Here is a 7,500-nt window from a genome sequence, read left to right as displayed (position 1 = left end):
AAGCAGTGGCTTCCGTGAGCGAGTCATTACAGTTTGTGACAGCAGCGCGTACTGACGTGCTTTTCGTTCCCGCATTGTTTCTCGCATTTTTTTTACACAGTATGCATTCGCCAGCGGGAGAGCGGTTGGTCTGCGAGTATGCGTGAAAGAAGAGGGCGCATTTTTTGCCGTTCTATGCTTGATGATGGTCGGATGCAGTGGTGTCGGTTGCGATTGATGCAATCGCCTCGGTCGGAGTTCACGGCTAGAGGCTGCGAGGGCAGCGGTGGTGGATGAAGAATAATAAAATTAGCCCAGAGAGATTTAGTCTGTTTATTCAGGGAAAGTGATTGGTTTAATAATCCACAACTATAACAGTTCTGATTCCATAGCAAAAAAATCAACTAGATACACTATTGAATATAAAAATTGATTAAAATAATTATTTTCATTCATTCGCAGCAGGCATTGGCAATTAAATGATACACATTATTGTTGAATATTGTTGACTACCGTTTCATAAAAAAATTTGGCACTTTTGACTGACACATCAAATGATCATCTTCACCTCAATGATCATCTTCCCCCCAGTTGACGGTATTAGTTTCATTTCCAGAAGTTTGGAAAAAAACAAATAGCTAATAATTCTACATAGTATGAATGTTGTCGTTTCCAATATCAATACCTATACCAATCAAACCCCATAAATTCAAAAGACAAATGTAGATACGTTACGATAATTCAAGTCCTACGTCTACTCGCGGTTATGTTTAAAACATTACCCATTACATTTTTACATTTCCCCGTTAAATTAACCAACTTTTTGTATATACAAACCTTGCGGATCCCAAAACAAATCGATTAGGGAAAAAATCTTGCAAATCGGGCAATCCGTTCGCGAGTTAAATCGTCAGCAAGGAAATCTGAACTCATTTTTATATTATAAAGATTTGGATACAATATTTTTCTGAAATAAATAACTCCCCTTGTAATAATTTTGTTACACATTAAAGATCGGGACCCCTGCGGAAACCAAATTGTGTGTCTGACAACAAACTATTAGATTGAACCCATTGGTCTAGCCGAAAAAGGATCATCTTCTCCAACAGTTTCCGAAGACAGGACAGCATCGCGAGGAGGCGATACGAATTACAATCTGACGCGGGTTTTCCAGGCTTTTGGGTGGCTATTACCCTCACTTGCCTCCAATCATCCGGAACAATGTTGCACTCCATTAACTGGTTGAACAAGCTCAATAGGTGCATCCAAGATTTTTTTATGTATACAGGTTATCCGACTTCGTCAGTAGATGGGAATAACCAGCGCGGAGGGGAAACATACATTTTCAGTGCAAAACGTAAACAAACGAGCATAAATTCCATACAAAAATCCAAGATGGCTGAGTTGGGGATATTGACAAGTCGGATAACCTGTACATAAAAAAATCTTGAGTGTGCCAATATCCACGTTTCTTCACTTTGACCAGCTTCTTGAACTGGATCTCGAGCGCGATGAACCGTGAAGTACAATCGAATCGTGTTTCCGAAATTCTTTAAACACGGCAGATTTTTCGCGATAAAGTTGTGTTCACTCGGCATCCCACCACGGACTGTGTGGTTTCTTACGAATCGAAGCTCCTGGCATCTGCCGTCGTTGTGCATGAAGAGCGCTGTTAAGGTTCAACTGGGATCTCGTACTCTTGTCGCGGGGGGAGTGCATCTATCGACTGTACGCCATCAATTATGGCCTCCGCATATTTTCCCCAATCGATGTGCTTCGTGAGGTCATATGAGAGGTCGATAGAAACAGATTGATTACTTGAGGTTATGACTTTCAGTCTGCTTATGCTCATGGTTTTACGTTTTTATCCGTCGTTCGGTTACATAAATTGTACCTTTATCAAGGAGTTTACTAAGTCCCGTTTTTTGTTACATCGTCTTAGTATCAGGGAATCATTTTTTTTGGAATGCGCATGCGAAACAAGCGACAAAAGAGAACCAACGACAAAGCTTTGTTTTTGTCGGAGATAATAATGACAAAGATCCGAAAAATGTTCCAGCAACAAAAAATTGCTAACTTTTCATCCCGTTATTTTGCATTATTTCTAGAGCAAATTTCGGTTTTATGCTATAATAGTTTCTGCATTTATCGAAATATTCGAGAATCGAACAATGATTACAAAATTAGCATCGTATTTTCGGAAATATCAGAGCATGCAAGGCAAATGATTATTGTCATATTGTGTTCGGTTTCTGATAAAGGTTTGTCGCTAGGTGCGTTTGTCAGTAACAAACTCTGTTGATGACAAAGAGTATATTATTAGGCGTTGCTCGAATATTGATTCTCTGGTTACAATTATTAAGAGTAATACTGAATGTTTTCCAACTAGACGACAAACATACATTTATTTAACACTTCAGCACCACACCGGGCAAACTATGATTCCGATGAAGGGTAACAATAGACCTTTCTCGTCGAAAACTGAATCTCGTTTTATTGTCAATTCTTTAGCTAATTTAAGGTAAACTTACCCATAGAACCCATATTTGTTTAACCCTCTTAAAAATAGTTTTTAAAATTGAAAACAAAAAACGAAAAAGTGCTGCACGTGTGAACCGGCCTGAAAAATTCACCCGATGTCCGTTCAACATCGGACCAATCTAGAAAAACAGTCGGATATGGTCTTCCTTAGACAAAGAATATGGGTTCCAAATTTGGTGGACATCGGTAAATGGGTTCAGAGGTTATACTGAATTGATCGATTACTAAACAATACCCCTCTCTCAAACTCTCCCTCTTTTAAAATGACCTACCCACATCCACTAAAATCGTTTCCTTAGGACAAACAATATATGAGTTGATCGATAACTTAGCAATATACCCCCCACAGCATCCTTAACCTCCCAACCATCGTCTCCTTCAGATAAAGAATGTGTGTTCCAAATTTGGTTGAAATCGGCCAAGGGGTTCAGAAGGTAAACTGAGTTGATCGATAACACCTTTCCTCGCACCTTCCCCCTTTTCCAAAGAGCAACCCGAACCCTCCTATCGTCGTCTTTTTAAGATAAAGAATGTGTTTTCTAAATTTGGTTGACATCGGCCAAGGGGTTCAGAAGTTATTCTGGAACATACATACTGTCGGATTTAAATTATTTATTTTATTTATTCAGACTAAGGCCGAAGTGGCCTGTGCGGTATGTAAGAGTCTTCTTCATTCGGCTCGGTCCATGGCAACACGTCGCCAGCCACGCAGTCTACGGAGGGTCCGCAAGTCATCTTCCACCTGATCGATCCACCTTGCCCGCTGCGCAACTCGCCTTCTTGTGCCCGTCGGATCGTTGTCGAGAACCATTTTCACCGGGTTATTGTCCGACATTCTGGCTACGTGCCCGGCCCACCGCAGTCGTCCGATTTTCGCGGTGTGAACGATGGATGGTTCTCCCAACAGCTGATGCAACTCGTGGTTCATTCGTCTCCTCCATGTACCGTCCGCCATCTGCACCCCACCATAGATGGTACGCAGCACTTTCCTTTCGAAAACTCCGAGTGCGCGTTGGTCCTCCACGAGCATCGTCCAGGTCTCGTGTCCGTAGAGGACTACCGGTCTAATGAGCGTTTTGTAGATGGTCAGTTTGGTACGGCGGCGAACTCTATTCGATCGAAGCGTCTTGCGGAGTCCAAAGTATGCACGATTTCCAGCCACTATACGCCTCCGAATTTCTCTGCTGGTATCATTTTCGGCAGTCACCAGTGAGCCCAAGTACACAAATTCTTCTACCACCTCGATTTCATCACCACCGATGCCAACTCGCGGTGGGTGGCTCACATTGTCTTCTCTTGAACCTCTTCCTATCATGTACTTCGTCTTCGACGTGTTGATGACTAGTCCGATCCGCTTGGCTTCCCTCTTCAGTCTGATGTAGGCTTCCTCCATCTTCTCAAAGTTACGTGCCATAATATCTATGTCGTCGGCGAAGCCAAATAGCTGGACGGACTTATTGAAAATTGTGCCACTCGTGTTAATCCCTGCTCTTCGTATTACCCCTTCCAAAGCGATGTTGAATAGCAGACACGAAAGACCATCACCTTGCCGTAACCCTCTGCGCGTTTCGAAGGGACTCGAGAATGCCCCTGAAACTCGAACTACGCACATCACCCGATCCATCGTCGCTTTGATCAACCGTTTCAGTTTATCCGGAAAACCGTGTTCGTGCATTAGCTGCCATAGCTGGTCCCGATCGATTGTATCATATGCGGCTTTGAAGTCGATGAATAGATGATGTGTGGGCACGTTGTATTCGCGGCATTTCTGCAGTACTTGGCGAATGGCGAACACCTGGTCCGTGGTGGAGCGTTCGCCCATAAAACCCGCCTGGTACTACCCCACGAACTCCCTTGCAATTGGTGCTAATCGACGGCATAAAATTTGGGAGAGTACCTTGTAGGCGGCGTTCAGCAATGTGATTGCGCGGTAGTTGCTACAATCCAGCTTATCGCCCTTTTTGTAGATGGGACACACGACACCTTCCATCCACTCCTGCGGCAAAACTTCCTCCTCCCAAATCTTGGTAATGACCCAGTGCAGCGCTCTAGCCAGTGCCTCACCACCGTGTTTAAATAGCTCTCCTGGTAGTTGGTCAACCCCAGGGGCTTTGTTGTTCTTCAGCCGGCCAATCTCCTCCTGGATTTCCTGGAGATCCGGGGCCGGTAGAATTATGTCCTGCGCGCGTTCCCCTAGGTCCATCACCATACCGCCATCTTCGTCTGCCACATCGCCATTCAGGTGCTCTTCGTAGTGCTGCTGCCACCTTTGGATCACCTCACGCTCGTTCGTAAGAAGGTTCCCGTTTATGTCCTTGCACATATCAGGCTGTGGCACGTGGCCCTTACGTGAACGGTTCAACTTCTCATAGAACTTTCGTGTGTTATTAGTGCGGTACAGTTGCTCCGTCTCTTCACGGTCTCGATCTTCCTGCTGACGCTTTTCCTCCGGAAAATCGAGTTTTGTCTGTTCCGCGCCTGTTTATATCGTGCCTCATTCGCCCTCGTGCGGTGTTGCAGCAATCTCGCCCATGCTGCATTCTTCTCTTCTACTAACTGATCACATTCGCCGTCATACCAGTCGTTTCTCCGATCCGGGGCACCGTGCCAAGTGCAGCGGTTGCGGTGCTACCAATGGCGGATCGAATATCTCTCCAGCCATCTTCAAGAGACGCTGCGCCTAGCTGCTCTTCCGTTGGGAGTGCCACTTCCAGCTGCTGCGCGTATTCTTGGGCTAGTCTAGCGTCTTGTAGCCGCCCAATATTAAGCCGCGGCGTCCGACTTCGACGCGTGTTGTACACCGTCGAGAGTTTTGAGCGCAGGCAAACTGCAACGAGGTAGTGGTCGGATTCAATATTCGCACTGCGGTAAGTGCGGACGTTCGTGATGTCGGAGAAGAATTTACCGTCGATTAGAACGTGGTCGATTTGGTTTTCCGTTTCTTGGTTAGGTGATCTCCATGTGGCCTTGTGGATATTTTTGCGGGGAAAGAAGGTGCTTCGGACTACCACGGACTACTTCGGATTTAAATATATTAAGCAAATATATTTTAAATATATTGGCACGGCAAATGCTGGGTAAAGCGTACCATTGGTACTTCGGGTACCTAAAGGAATAAAATAGACCCCATCTCGCGGTCCTTAGCCTCTTACCCAGCTACTCCTATCCCTACCTCCCCGTGGTGCTGGCCGGAATACGAGCAACCTTAGGGAAGATCGGATAACCAACCCCGGTGGGAACTATGGTCGTATGCTGACAGGGAAGGGGGGTTTGCTCCTCTCCGGAGGTGCAAATCTTACTGAGCGTCTGTTCTCCATGTCAGGATCGGCTCACAACAGCGTCTGTTCTCCATGTTAGGGGCGGTTGATCATCGTCCGAGTGCCAGCGAGGGACTCTAAGTGAACCTGTGCACCATGGTCCACCGGGAATAAGGAGGAATGGTCCTCCGGAAATTTAGGGGGTTTGGTGTCAGGCCCTGGAAGCCAGCCTTTAAAAAAACATAAGTAACGAACAATCAACAAGAGAGTACGGACCGGAACCATCGGCGAACACCACTGCGACGAGGGAGGATCTAAGGCCGGTTCTTCAACTTCAGCATAATCAACGTCCATAGCCCACACCCCGGAAGCACTGATGATGATATGGACGCATTCTACGCGCAGCTGGAACGTGAGTACGACAGCTGCCCAAGCCACGACGTCAAAATCATCATAGGAGATTTGAACGCTCAGGTTGGCCAAGAGGAGGAGTTTAGACCGACTATTGGAAAGTTCAGCGCTCACCGGATGACGAACGAAAACGGCCTACGACTAATTGATTTCGCCGCCTCAGAGAATATGGCCATTCGCAGCACCTACTTCCAACACAGCCTCCCGTATCGGTACACCTGGAGATCACCACTGCAGGCAGAATCACAAATCGACCACGTTCTGATTGATGGACGGCATTTCTCCGACATTATCGACGTCAGGACATATCGTGGCGCTAACATCGACTCTGACCACTATCTGATGATGGTTAAACTGCGCTCAAAACTATCCGTCATCAAAAATGTTCGATACCGACGACCGCCGCGGTACGACCTAGAGCGATTGAAGCAACCTGATGTCACCACTGCATACGCGCAGTATCTCGAAGCAGCGTTGCCGGAAGAGGGCGAGCTCGATGGGGCCCCTCTTGAGGACTGCTGGAATACAGTCAAAGCAGCCATTAACGACGCAGCAGAGAACAACGTCGGGTGTATGGGACGAAGTCGACGGAACGATTGGTTCGACGAAGAGTGCAGACAAATTCTGGAGGAGAAGGACGCAGTGCGGGCGGTCGCGCTGCAGCAAGGTACCCGGCAGAACGTGGAACGTTATAGACGGAAGCGGAGACAGCAGACGCGCCTTTTTCAGGAGAAGGAACGCCGCCTGGAAGAAGCGGAGTGTGAGGAGATTGAACAGCTGTGCCGTTCTCAAGAAACACGCAAGTTCTATCAGAAGCTCAACGCATCCCGCAAAGGCTTCGTGCCGCGAGCCGAAATGTGCCGGGATAAGGATGGGAGCATCTTGACGGACGGACGTATGGTGATCGAAGTAAAGGCAGTGACAGTTAAGGCAGCAAAGGAGATGACTACGTCAGTTCAGCGGACGATGGAAGCCAACCAGCCCCCACCTTGAGGGAAGTTAAGGATGCCATCCAACAGCTAAAGACCAATAAAGCAGCTGGTAAGGATGATATTGGAGCTGAGCTCATCAAGATGGGCCCGGAAAAGCTGGCCACTTGCCTGCACAAACTGATAGTCAGAATCTGGGAAACCGAACAGCTACCGGAGGAGTGGAAGGAAGGGGTTATATGCCCCATCTACAAGAAAGGCGACAAGCTGGAGTGTGAGAACTTTCGAGGGATCATCATCTTTAATGCCGCCTACAAAGTGATATCCCAGATCATCTTCCGTCGTCTGTCACCATTAGTGAACCAGTTCGTGGGAAGTTATCA

The sequence above is a fragment of the Armigeres subalbatus genome, chromosome 1 (assembly GCF_024139115.2).
Source record: "Armigeres subalbatus isolate Guangzhou_Male chromosome 1, GZ_Asu_2, whole genome shotgun sequence".
NCBI lineage: Eukaryota > Metazoa > Arthropoda > Insecta > Diptera > Culicidae > Armigeres > Armigeres subalbatus.
This window is presented reverse-complemented; position numbering follows the sequence as displayed.